General features: G+C 39.4%; 1 long non-coding RNA gene across 1 annotated transcript; it reads right to left on the bottom strand.

The window, feature by feature from the left end:
* Positions 1-7,863: 7,863 nt before the first annotated feature.
* Positions 7,864-14,189, bottom strand: LOC106489969 (uncharacterized). The gene is made up of 3 exons (XR_001293503.2): positions 14,097-14,189; positions 13,380-13,519; positions 7,864-8,533 (listed from the first exon to the last, which is right to left on the bottom strand). It is a non-coding gene; the product is annotated as an uncharacterized lncRNA (long non-coding RNA).
* Positions 14,190-14,548: the final 359 nt, after the last annotated feature.

The raw sequence follows: 14,548 nt of genomic DNA, 5'->3' as shown, positions 1-14,548 counted from the left end.
ATGAGGAAAATGCCTGGGGACAGACTACAATTTTGGTGATAAGTGATTTGGAAATAATAAAATAAAGAAGATTAGCATGCCCACCTAAATATAGGTTGAGAAAATTAAATTTATTGCATATTGCATACATTTTGACAAAGTTAAAAGTACATACACATAATTAACTGTCTTGGAGGCTTTATTTAAGTGACAATAATGAGACCTGCTATTTTGTAGCTTCCCTTTTAAGTTGTATCAACATGTCTGTACTTGAAAAATATCACATCTGTTAACAGTTTAGTTGAAAAATTTCACTATGATTGGCCAACCTTGTATCAGCTGCAATCTGATATCCAATTTGCACATCTAGATAAATATTAACTAACATTCAGGCAGTCAATCGATATTGTATTTTTTTTTTCACTCTGTCACTCTGTCACCGGTAAGTCACTTGACCTTTCTCACCCATTTCTAAAATACATTTTCTCTCAACAGCTCACAAAAATGAAGACTCTGTAAGGTAACTTGAGAAATCCTCCAAAACCCAGTGTGGTACAGCACAAATGAGCAGCAATCTTGCAGCCCGTTGTGAAAGAGCAGAATGGTTTTCTTTCATAGAACAACTCACGATTACTCAATTTTATTTTTACAAGATTGTAATGCCATTGCTATTATCCCTCCTTCCTCCTCCCTAGCATACTGCCATCTTTCCCTAAACTTTGTTGAAACTAGACTTTCCATTTCCACCACAGACCTTCCCCATGTCTCCTCGTTTCTCTCCAGCTGCCTCTGACCACCTGCCTCCGAGATCACTCGCAGGCACTGCTTGTGGTGGTCGGTATTATTTCAGGCTCCTCAAGCTGCAAAACTTTGCCAGAGTGAATCATTCTGCTTTCTTATTACTGTGCTTAGAAGCAAGCCGAAACTTGCCATTTGCAAGGTAGCTTTCATTTTGTTCCCTACATTGTTTCTCTGCCCTTGGCTTCCAGAGCTGAGTTTTTTTTCTCTGATGCCAGCTCTACTTGGATTCAAAAATGTGTTGAGTAAAGTAGTTACTCCTCTTTTAAACTAACCTGAAAGCTGTCTGAATTCAGGTTACTGCTTAGGATATTTACTATTTGCAAAGATATCTATAGTTATGCTTTTTTTTTTTTTTTAATTGCTGGACCCTTCTGGCTGACATGAACAGCCAAATTCAGTGCTGTGGGTTATTCCATGGTCTGACTGAGAAACTGGTGATGAAATCAGGTGTGTCTGTGGCATAGTCCTGTTTGTTTATAATCAGAGTCTTGTTTCCAATAGTATAGGATAGAGCTTAAGCAGCAGCAGTTTCACAGACCTAAATCCTTTTTCAGGCTCACTCAAGCCTATTTGTGAGGCTTTTTCTCAGGTCATGTATCCAGGCTATGTCCGCATTTTGATGTTCTTGATTGCCTGGTCTCTCAGCTTCATGATCTTTCTGCCCCTGTGTTAGACATCAGACATCACACAATCATACTGAGGAAACTCATCCTTTTATATGCGTCTGCTCATCCTTTCATATGTGTCTCTGTTTTGGGTGGTGCCATCCATAATGGAAACTGCTGATCACCAAGTGAGGCTGAAGCTCCTCTTCAAGTTCAACCGACTTTATTGCAGCTATTTTCACAGTCAGATGGGAAGTTGGTCCAGTGCAAGGGATAGGTGGAGAGGTGACTGGAAGGTAGAAGGGACAAGGGGAGGGCAAGATCTGTGTTTATGTTGCTTTTGGTAGAAGGAAGAGGTTTTGCCAGAGAGACTATTGTCAAGAAGGAGAAAAATGGTCCTGTCAGCCTCGGAGATCAGAGTTTTCTCTCGACTGCAGGAAAGAAGGAGATACTTGAGATAAAATAATGAGATTTGGGGCCCAGGGGTGTACTGTGGTATTTTCCCAAGGAGATGTGGGCTTTACCAGGTGTCTTTCACCATCAGGTGAGAATAAAACAGGGAAAAACTTCTGGAAATTGACTCTTGAGAAAGTCTGAGACTGGGGGAAGTTGGAAGCGTGAAAGGGCTTACCAGGTGGCTCTGGGAGCAAAGGGTTAGGGCTGGAGAGGAACGTCTACCCTGCAGCAAGGGCAGGACTACCTGGATGTGTTGCAGTTATTCCTTGCTAGGCAGTGTAATCTTCAGAGCAGATACTCAAATAGAAATATGAGCCTGAGCCTCATGACTTGGTGACAGTGAGCCAAATTTTCCTGCAGAGTGAAGGTAGATCAGGCGTACAAAGGGCAACTGCCATTTCTTTCCATTGTAGATAACAAAGCTCAGATAGAAAGTTTGTGTTGCTATTCAAGCTCTTTTATAAGTCAAGAGTGTTTGGACTGAAGGCTTTGTTCTGGACATACCTTTACTTACAAAGACCACCAACACTGTCTGCTATGATTGATGAAATAACTATCTCTGAAATTTCTTATATTTTACATAAGAAAAGCTTTGACTGAGAATCCAAGATAGAGGCAATGGCAGGTTGTTGTGGTGTGACTGGTGGAAGCTACGTGGCTCAATAACAATGTCTCCTCCTCCTGCACTTAAGTAACGTCCATAGAGTTCCACGAAATAGAAAGATATGATAGTTCATTGATTTAGTTTAGGATATAGCTGCAATTGTTAAAATAGTTACTATGGGGCAAATGAAGAAATAAGTAGAGTTTTAAATAACTGTCATGTCTCTAGTTAGTAAGATAGCACAGTATGCGTTTTTCCTATGTATTTCCAGAGTCCATAAATACTGAAAAATATGTATCTGTCTGATGAAGTACTTTGCCGGACTGTACAATGCTGAATGTGTTTGTGCCGTGTCCTCCAGTAACAGAGTTAATAGCTTCCCAGTTTTGATGCATAAAGAAGTTTGTTAATTTCTTTAGCAGCAGTTCTAAATATACGTTGAATAATTCTGCTTACATGGAGGTGCTGACTCCACAGCAGAATGGACAGACACTAGCAAAATGATGCTGTTGATACTCCTGCCTCTATAGCACCTGTTCTGTGAATAAAAAGGACTTTGCCTAGTCATTTAACCCTGCAAAACAAGTGCTAAAGGTTATTAAATCAAAGCTCCCTAGTCAAACCAGCAATGGTGTTTTACACTGTGTTAGTGTAGGTATAAATTACTACACAGGAGAAATCTGAAGAACATCTTCCATGTCTGATAAGTCTGGCACTTTTCACCATCACTAAAATTACTTCCAGCCTCCCACATACTAAGGTTGTGCTCTACAATTAGTCCCACTAGAGCTGGTGAGAAGACTCCTGATTACACTGACAACTGAGGCAGAATTTATCCTCCTGTGTTTACAGATCCTAGGGTCAAACTCTTCTTGGTCCCACTTGTGCAACTTATGTTTGGCTGCCCTGTTTCATGTCTCTTCTGTGGGCACCATGATTAAAGGGTAGCTTTACCTTTTCTGCGTCGTCTAAATTGTTTGCTGATGATACCAAACTGGGAGGAGTGACTGATACACCAGAGGGCTGTGCTGCCATTCAGAGAGACCTGGACAGGCTGGAGAGGTGGGCGGAGAGGAACCTCATGAAGTTCAACAAAGGGAAGTGCAGGGTCCTGCACCTGGGGAGGAATAACCCCAGGCACCGGTACAGGTTGGGGGTTGACCTGCTGGAACGCAGCTCTGCTGAGAAGGACCTGGGAGTGCTGGTGGACACCAAGTTAAGCATGAGGCAGCAATGTGCCCTTGTGGCCAAGAAGGCCAATGGTATGCTGGGGTGCATCAAGGAAGAGTGTTGCCAGCAGGTGGAGGGAGGTGATCCTCCCCCTCTACTCAGCCCTGGTGAGGCCACATCTGGAGTACTGCGTCCAGTTCTGGGCTCCCCAGTACAAGAGGGATGTGGCACTACTGGAGCAAGTCCACCGAAGGGCTACAAAGATGATTAGGGGACTGGAGCATCTCTCTTATGAGGAAAGGCTGAGAGAGCTGGGCCTGTTTAGCCTGGAGAAGAGAAGGCTGAGAGGAGATCTTATCAACGTGTACAAGTATCTGCAGGGAGGGTGTCGAGAGGATGGGGCCAGACTCTTTTCAGTGGTGCCCAGCGACAGGATGCGAGGCAACGGGCACAAACTGAAACACAGACGCTTCCATCTGAACATGAGGAAAAACTTTTTCACTGTGAGGGTGACAGAGCACTGGAACAGGTTGCCCAGAGAGGTTGTGGAGTCTCCTTCTCTGGAGATATTCAAAACGCGCCTGGATGCAATCCTGTGCAATGTGCTCTAGGTGACCCTGCTTGAGCAGGGGGGTTGGACTAGATGATCTCCAGAGGTCCCTGCCAACCTCAGCGATTGTGTGATTCTGTGAAGACGTTCCAGGAGACCGCAGAAGACTGTGGCTCCTTGTGGGAAGGATCATTCCTCAGCTGTGGTGATGAGTAGCAAGAAACACTTTGAGAGGAGCAAACTGATAAAGGAGAAAAGGCTTCATTAAGGCGAGCAAAAAGAAAGAGAAATTGTGGTAGGGACGGGAAGACCAGAGAGGCAGCATTAAGGAAAGGAGTCCCTGTCATGTGCTTCACGTACACAGCCTTCATGTCCCTCAGCTGTGTGTGTGTATGCATTAGGGAGGAAAAGATATTTTAGTAAGCAGCTGTGAATTACTGAAGATATGGTGGATCAGTATAAGCAAAGAGGAAATGCAGAAATAGAAAAAGGAAGGCATATCAATATTACATAAGCAAATTCAGAAAATCTTTAAGAAGTTAAAGGAAATAGATGAAAGTAAGCTCTGATGAAATAGAGAAATATGAAAGCAGAAAGGTTAGGGAAAGTCGTAATATCCTAAAAGTTTAAGACATCTAAAAAGTCAGAAAACGTATTCATTGTGTAAGAATTAAGAACACAAGAAGATGCTATGAATACAAAGCTGGGCAGAATATATGAAACAATTTTATGATGATCTTCAAGAATCCAAATTTATAGTCACCACAAGAGCAGAACAAGTTCTGATAATTACAGGGTGCAAAACAGGGTGCCTGGAAGTATAAAGCAAGGAAAAGATCTACATATAGTTGTTTCTTTTTCGAAAAAAAAAAAATTAACTGCATCAGTAGGAAAGTCTGAACAAAGAGAATTCAAACTGGAATTTCTCAGAGAAATTTACTTCAGGCACACAGCTTTCTGGTGAAGGTATTAGTTTACTAGGCTGCCAAACTGATACTGCTGACCAGTGCGCCTTGTGGCAGGCAAATAATTCAAAGCAAATATTAGGAGGTTAAGTATGTCATAAATCACATAATGTAGGGGCATTCACATTGCATATCTTATTCTTATGCTTTTGCCCATCTAGAAAGAGAAGCAAAATAATAAAAAAGAAGACAGCCCATGCACATATAAAGGTATTCAAATTAACTAGTTCTCCATGAATTTTAAAGCTTGAATAACTGGACTAAGAGCATTCAGCTCATTTTTTGTATAAAAATTCATCAAATATATACGGTAAATCTTACCACAAGCCATATCATAAGCTGTATTTATTTTTTGATACCTCATAGGTGTTCCAAGCATACCTCAGTGCATGAAAATATGCAGAGATAGTCCCTTCCTCGAATGAGTACATTGGGAAAAAAATGTAACCCCCTTGTAGAATATTGCTAGTAGACAAAAAGATAAGAAATTGTCCAATTATTTGCTTACAGTTACTCACTCAGCAAAAAATGAAACAAAATGCAGAGAACAGGCAGGATAAGGCAGTGGTTGGGGATACACTAACTAAATCTGTTAGAAATTCCTGCTCTGTCTAAGGTTTAGCTCCACGTCTGTTTGGTAGTGAGTTTTTAGTGTTTCCAAAAATGTGGCTACTAGAATAGATGATTCAAAAGCATTTTTAACACCTTATCCTTTGTCTGAATCATGCAGTTCAAACCTGTACTAAAAGCTCTAGCCTAGCAGATTACCTGCTTGCCTAAGGCCTCCTGGTATTACTAAAATGAGCAGGGCTAAATATCAAAGTTAGTCATCTTAGAAGATGAAAACAGACAGACTTTACTGATAGGACAGGGTCTCATGAAAGCAGGCAGCCCCCAAGCAGGTCCCATTGGCGCTGTCTGTCCTGCCTCTCTCCCTGGACGGTGCTGCTGTGGACAAGGACCAGTCATCAGCAAAAAGCAGCTCTTGAATACCTACTGTTTACAGGCCACTATGTTTAAGTAAATTGACCATTTCAGGTTACCCTCACATGCTGTGATCTAAAGCACAGTGATTCAGACTGTGCAGTTTGGCCATTTGTGACACGAGGTCAGCAACCTCCAGGAGAAAAGTGAAGAAGCTTCAGTGTACCTGTGTCTGTAGTAGCTGTATTTTGCAACTGTAAAAGCTGGAAAGCATGGTCTCAGTCCACATTTCTGTTCAGTAGTTTTAGCATTTAAAATTTATTTCAGGTGAAAAACACATAGAGAAACCAGCAATCAGTGTGCTCTCATTTCACACTGTGAGTTGGAGTAGATATTGAATCCTGTAAGAAATAAAGTCTGAAGTCTTCAGCAGCTTATTGATAAATCTTGCAAGGAAGAAAATGCATTTGAAAAACCATGTGTCAAGTGAATCATCTTTATCTACTATTTTATCAGCTTAAGAGGTTAAGGAGAAATAGTTTTCCCTTATAGAAAATAGTTTTTTGACCCTGGTAGATTTTAATTATCAAAGTCTTTTGGCAGTCTGTCTGTAATTAAACTTCTTGTTAGCTTCCTTGGATTTCAGGTGAGGTTGTGGATTTGTAATTTCTGTGGTGGCAATTTTTCATTCCTTGACAATGGTTGCAGTTTCTTAGGTTATAATGCACATGCATACCAATATTTCATGTTATATTTCCACTGTTTTTCTGTTTTAAGTAACATCCTGTGCTAGTGATTTACTGCACTTGGATTCATCACCTTGAGATATAATTTAAGTTCTGAATAATTCCTTAGTAAAAAGTTTAATATTTTTAGAAGAGAAAAATAAACTGTAAAAAATATTGCTGAGACCAATCCAATGCACATCTAACTCCATACGAAGGAAGAATTATTAAGCACTGGATAAACCAAAGTCCCAGAACAGATGTCAGGATGGCTATAAATGCAGTGTCATATGGATTAGCACGGGGCAGCAGTGAGAACTTCTGGCAAATCAGGAGAACCCTGAGCTAGTAAATCCCCAGGAGCAGGAAGATCAATAGAGCTAATCTGGTCTGTCTGATCTAGCTGTTTTGTTTGGATGTGTGAGTTAATCTGGCCTAAATTCTGCTTTCAGCTCTAACCATGCAGTCCCTGCAGAAAGCAACAGGAGTTGTGATCATGCGTGTTCCTGGAAGAATATGATTCTGTAATTTTACTGTGTAAAATTAAATAGATTTCTGAGTGTTTGCTTAAGTGCCTGAACATCAGTTCTGTGCCTGATGTGCCTGTGTGGAGGATGTTTTCTTGCTCGGTGAAACAAGATGAGACCTGAGTGAAGACTTTTGTTTTTGGCATTGTACAGTGGCTTGCAAACTGCTCTGCTGCTGCTCTACCCAGAGCAACTTCTGTGGTGTGCTGTAGTCCATTCAGTAGAGTAGTCAGCAACGGATAAAAAAGCAAAAAATGATCCTATGAAGTGATACCTTTCCCACTGATTTCAGCTCATCTTGCAAGCTGCCCATAGATGAAGTTGATGTGTCCATGTGCCAAGGGTAGTTGGCACTGTGTTGAAGAACACTTGCTCTGGATTACAGATTTTAAATCTTAGCTGACCTGCTTTTCAAAGGTTGGGGGCTTTTCCTGTAAAGAAAGAAATGTAGAAGAAGAATGAAAGTAGATTCTTATACTACAAAACACTGCACTGAATTTTAAAAAACTTATTTATTGTCATCATCTTTTCAGTCTTGTCTAAAATGGAGTATTGGCAGTATATGACAATTTTTCAGCTCATGGGGTTTCTCCTATTTAATTTGATTCTTCTTTTTACTGCTTTCAGCAGCTACAAGTACAGTTAAGGAAGACAAGAGGAAGGGAAGGTGATAAAAGGATGTGAGATGAAAGGAGAAGTGAGAATGGGTGCATAAAAAGAATAAAATAGAGAAATAGGAGGAGAAGAGAGGATTTTGAGGGTCATGAAAGGAACATGGGAGAAAGCAAAGAATGAAGCAGGTCACATCACCCAACTCTTATTCTTTTTCCTTTTTCCCTCTTCCCTAAGTAATCCAAGAACTATTTTAAAAGCAGTGTCCAAATTTCCAAAGCCATCTGCTTCCCCCCACCCCCCATCCTCTTCAAAGGCAGCTACAGATACTCAGGAGTACTGAAGGCCGGCCATGGTGCATTTCAGGAATTTTTCTGGAAGCCATCAGAGAGCTGTTTTGCAGCAGCATTGAAGGTGACAGCCTGTGTCCTGGTCACGGTCCCCACAAGGACCTAGGTAATTCATTCCTTGACAGTCGTTTACTCTTCGACACCTGTTTCCTGGTGCATACGCGGGCAGATGAATGCTGCAGATGCTGCAGCCTGCAGGCTGCCGTCAACACAGGGAGAAGCTGAGGAAAAGATGTAGTGCCTTCCATACTCTATCACTGCTTTCCTGTAATTATCAAGAAAATTTATTACTGAATGCTATGATGCTATCTCTCTCCTTTCAGTCCAATAAGGAAGAGAATAGAGCAAGAAATTAAGCAGGGATCTCTACAGAGGAATGCCAGCTGAGAAATAATTCTTAATATGTTTATAAACCACATAAATAATATGTATCCTGGAAAATATGTACTGTTATGTTTTGATGGGCCTTTTGACTAACACATGTGGGTGTTCCTCTTCACGTCACAGGAAGGTATTTTGTCAGGAATGCTCATCGATGGAAAAAACCTGATTGTGGGCAAATAATTTGGCATAGCTCCTATTCAGAAAATGTGTTCCTCTGACAGGATCTGAATTAGTTCCAGCTCTGGCAAGCACGTGACAGAGGCCAGTACTGCAGTTCTGTTTTGATATTGTTTATTCATTATTTGAGTAGCGCAGATAAGGCCCTCAGGCCTGCCCCAGAGCCCCAGGAGTCAGTGAAAAGTCTCCATAAGCCTTTTTAGCTGCTAGAAGCCTATCCTAGGCTTTTGCGTTTCAGAGGTTGGAAATCTCTGCCAGGAACTTTGTCAATAACTGAAAAGCTGGAAGAAAAGCAACGAGTAAACTTCTGGACAACCAGAAAGAAGGAAAGGAGAATGAAAACAAGCAATAAACTCTCAGCAGAGACAAAATGTCTCCAAGTAGCTTTTGTAAATGAAAATCCCTAAAGATTGAATAACTGTTTATATTTTTATGAAAGTACCGAACTTTTTAAATCCTTGAAACAAAATGAAGGTGAACATTCTAGGGCCTTAAAATCATTTACTCTACAAGTAACCAGTATTTTGGTCTTTGGTAAACTAGCCGCATTCGTCTTGATTTCTTGTGGTGTTCATAACATAAATCCTCAAGGTTTTACTATTTTAAGACTTTTATTTTTACAGGTTTTAATAATAGTAGCTGGGTAACTGAAAAGTTGCTAATAACTTACTAACTAATGATATGTTTATACGTTTGTGCTCAATATTATAGGGAGAGGCAGCAATGACCCCTCTAGCTAGACTGCCTAATATTTTCCACGCTGAAAAATACTGCATTTTTTTTTAGCTTTGTAGTTGTTGTTGAGAAACTCTGATGACTGAATCTTTGGAGCTGCCTTTGATAAGGGATAAAATTCCTAATCTATAAAAGTGCTTTTTTTTTGTCCTGTGAAATTCTATTCAGATTTTCTGATCTAAGCAGCTGACAGTCACTATTCCCCTTCTTTCTTCTGCAACCCTCTGGAAACCATAGCTGAATGTGGACATTCTGGAAAACCGAGCTCACGTCCCCAAAGCAAATGCACTAGCACGCCACTTCCCTTGAATAGGTGCCGTTGCCTTTCCTGCCCTCCTTTCACCAGCTAACATAGCTACTGCTGTTGCTTCAGTAGCAAAAGAATATATTACTGGGGCTGCAAAGTCAAACACTCAGAAAGAGTATCTGGTCTGTTAATTTAGGTTTAATGCTAGGTTAGGTTGTCTGCTTTGTTTATATTTATCACAGTACTGTCCTTCTTTCCTCAGTTGCTGGATCCCTGTCATTCCCACAGCAGTGCCCGGATGCACAAGGTAGCAGAGTTAAGACTGCATATTTAACCTTAAACCTGGCATTTCTTTACTGTCAAATGTTTGATTTTGCAACTCACATTATCTTTTATATACAAGTTCATTATAACATACATATGTATGTGCTTTTATCCTTTTTCTATTTTGCCCATGGAGACACTGAATGTGTTTATGTTTGGGGGTTGGGTAAAGCTAGCTGCATGCATAGTTTCCTTATGACTATTCATAGTTTTGTAGCTATAGTAGCTATTTACCTCCAAAGCTTCTCTGAATCAACTATGATATTCAAGTTTTCTGTAAATTGTTTTACTTTATTACACAGCTGGCACATATAACAATTGCATCTCTTCTTAAACCAAACAAAATATTTTTATCATAGGGCACATAGGACCAGAAGAGAGCTTGAGGTCTTCTGGTCTGTCCACCAGATCTTCAATTATGGAGACTGTGCAGTCTCCATAATGCATCACTACCTTTACCATTGAAAATCTTTTCATAGTATAACCTCTCTTACAATTTAAGACCATTACTTCTGTTCTAACCCCAGTGGATATGGAGAACAGGGTATTTCCCTTGGGTCTGCAGCACCCTAAACATATGTGAAAATTGTTCTCTTATCTCCTAGCAATGTCCCCTTCTAGACTCCTGGTATCGTCATACTTTCTGTACAGATCTTTATTTATTTATTTATTTATTTATTTTTGGACCTCTAACCATTCTACTTCCCTTCTGGTGGATTTTATCCACGTGTCCACACCAAGAATAGACTCAATATTCTAGTTCAGGCTTCACCATTCTCAGTACAATGTAAGGATTACTTGCTATATCTTAGAGAAAACATTTCAGTTTAGACCATTTGATGATGGCTGAAAACTACCAAAAACTTAGTAAGAAAACTATTAAATACACTTATACATAATTCTTTTTAAAAGTGGCATAAGATCAGTATGGATCCAGACAAAAAAGTAGCAAATTCACCTATACTTATTTTCTAGCCCTAACCACCTTTTCATTATCTGGACTTGCTTGAGGCACAGACTGGAGTACCAGGAAAGGTCAACAGTCTTGTGGCTTTTCCTCAGAACTGGGGATTCTTCATTGCTATAATTTATTTCTTTGCTAATTCTACTCAAAGAAAGTTATTACACTCAAAGAAAGTTCTTGTCTTCCACAACGTTGTGTGTCTGAATTTCCTAAGTCTGACATTAATACATGCCTTTTTTGTGATTCTTTTTTTTTTTAGTGATTTGAGGACTTCCCATTCTCCAAATCCCAGCTTCTTTTGTGAAGTTGTAGAAACTAATTTTTTATCCAACTTCATTTTTTCCAGGCCAGATGTAGCCACAATTACTTAGTAAGCATTAATGATTGTCTTATTCATAAAACAAGATTTTAGAAACCATTCCCTTGTTCCCTTGTGGACATAGCATAACTATTTGGAAAAAAACCCACAAAGTATAAAGACAGAGATGTCAACTCACTCATGTAATTAAAAAATTATCCATAGACAGATCTCCAAATAGTCACATGTATGCTTAATTTTATAACTTTAGAGATTCAGAGTAAGAAGTAAATGTAAAAAGTTAAGGTTTTACCTAATAATCGTGAAGGAGGAGAGTTAAGACAGGTCAGCATCTTAAACATCAAAACTTAGTAGTGTTTTGTAGTATTCCCTAAGTCATTTTTGAAAATAGCACTTTGAACTCACATCAGATACCAAAGTTTGGGGGTTTTTTGTCTGTATATGTAACTCATATAACTTAGCTACCCCAACTTTTTTTTTGACTTTGACTTCCATATAATTTAGATAACTGATTTTCAACACTGATTCTTTGAGGAATGCTACAGCACTTCAGTTTGACACTGGTCTTTCCACAGTTCTGAATTAACTCTGCTTAGGTTAGGAAAAAAAAAACCCCTATGTTTAAAATTGCATGAGCTTCAGACATACTGTGAACTAAATCTGTGTTTTCTTGTTAGACCAGGGAATACCTGTAACCCATAAAGAGGCTACTAATTCTGCACACATAGTTCTTCAATATAGATTATAAATGCAGAATAAACTGTGAAATAATTCTAGAAATCAGCAACGTTCCCATTCTGGCATACCTTTGATGTTCAAATAAATCCTACTTTTGGCAATCTTCACTGGGCTGCAATAAGCAAATCTCTTTGGGGCAAGAGTCTCGCTCTGCGTATGTTTGTAGTGTTTGCAGAAGAGGTCTCAGCCTGGTGGCAGTTTTAAACAGAACTGTAATGTTAATCATTAGTAATCATAAGCTCTGGTTCTCTCCATCCCAAGCACTATCATCTACCTCTTTCTGCCAGAGAGATAATTGTCTCAAAAGGGAAATGTTCCAACAATTTACCAGCTAATAAATAGATCACCAAGTTCTAGGGTATATTAGCCCTGAAAACCTCAACACCCAAGACTATATTTATGCCACCCATACCGCAACATGGTGTCTTCTCACTAAGTACATGGAAAGTACTTGTGATTTTGTAAACCAGCAACTCTTGCCAATTTTTCACCTGATTAGTATAATCCTTTTCTCATAATCTCTTATAATAATGTTTTATACTTCATTTATCTTATATAATTAGACCTTGGACACTCTCACAGACTTGTTACTTTTGTTTGTTAAGGCTCATTCTTCCTTATACGACATCAGTAAATACTATCCTCGGTAAATTCCATTAGAGATGTTTTCAAAACTCTGTATGTATAATGTGTGTGTGTGTGTGTGTGTGCGCATGTGTGCACGTATGTGTGCCTCTAATCAGAAAAGAATTCAAGTCTCAAAGGGCCTTGTTCGCATTAGTGCGATCGCTATTCATGCAAGGGCATTTAAATTTTGGCTTTAAATCAGATCTCAGGATAAACTTGTTTTCTTTTTACTTCACTACTAAGTTTTCCCATTTTAAACATTTAATAGAAAAACTGTTAATATTCCTTTCTAAACTGTTTTTATGTTGTTTTCCAGGAGACTATTAAAATAGCTGGGAAAAGTGCCAAGAAACTTGCTAAAGACAGTAAGAGCAGGAATTAAATTACAGAAAAACACAAAAAACCTGTAGCAGTGTCTGAACAGTGAAATAATTACTGTTGACCAGCAACTGTACCACACTGCTGTAAAACTTATTATTAATAGATACAGTTGCTGATATGCAACATTATGTTTCAGTAGATAAATGCAAATGACAACTGAAATAACACCTTCAACACTACATAATCTGCCATGCCACCGTAAAATTACTTCTTACAGATAGAGTTGCTTGGTAGAGTCTCTGTTGAATTCACATTTTTGCAGCTGTTTCTGCAAGTTTCTCAAATGATGCCTGTCAAACCAAGGACGGTAACTCTTTCGTTCTCTCAGTACGTTCCCAACAGCTTTTATGATCACCTAGAAAGTACAGAAGTAGCAGGTTAATGGAAATTTTCAACATTTTCCAATAAAAAATTTGACAAGCTATGGCCATGAAAATGTGGAGTGTGTTCCAATGTTTCAGGCATGAGCTGTTTACTCCAGTTTTATTTCATATCTGCCCTTCTGAACTCTTGCATACCACCTTTTTCTACCACAGAAGTGAAACATTGTGGATATGATAAAATACTGCAATACGGCAGGTGTGCTTGTTTCCTGCTTTAAGGGACACACATATTGTTCTTCATACAACATTCAGATCCTGATCTATATTACTCATTCAGATCAATTCAGGCTGGTAATGGAAAAAAATTAACAAAGTATAATTATCTAAACAAGGTATAATTTTCTATAGGTCAGTGGGTAGACTGTGCCATCTGTGATCTTGTGAGTGTCTAAAACTTTCCAAAATTGCAATTTGTGGGAAAAATTCTATAGATTTCAATGGAATTGGCCCAGAAACCCGTAAGTGACCAAACCAATATTAACTGCCTCCTCTCCTTTCTTAATTTGAAATTGCTAATTAGAGTGCAAAAGGATGCCATTCTCAAGTTACCGTTGACTTAATTGGGCAATAATGTCACCTTCAGTGTCTTAAGAATACCATTAATTCTGCCCCTTGACTGTGGTCCTACTAAATTGTAGACTGTTTTGCCATTTGTACCAGGTTTGAAATTCATATAGGTACTAGAGCTGCAGTTGTGGGTCCTCAGGGAGCGGACAGCCGGCGGGGACGAGGGCTGTTCTGGGACAAGCGAGTCCTGTTGTCATGCGCAGCAGGGCTGGAAGCGTCAGAGGACAAGTACTAAGGTGCTGTGTGTCGTGGCAGAAGGACATCAGTGCTACATCCTGTAAAACTTACTTTAACTTCATGTTTGTGGTACCTTGAATAAGTCCAGGTAAGGAAAAAAAAAAAGCATTTTTTCCTTGCCATTTTCCCCTGTCCTCCAAGCTCTGCCTTTACTCTGCAGTTAATCTGAATTCTTCCACCATTTATATCCCAAAGAA

This window comes from Apteryx mantelli, chromosome 2 (genome assembly GCF_036417845.1).
Source record: "Apteryx mantelli isolate bAptMan1 chromosome 2, bAptMan1.hap1, whole genome shotgun sequence".
NCBI lineage: Eukaryota > Metazoa > Chordata > Aves > Apterygiformes > Apterygidae > Apteryx > Apteryx mantelli.
The sequence above is the reverse complement of the archived record's forward strand: the minus strand, read 5'-3'. Positions and strand labels throughout refer to the sequence as shown.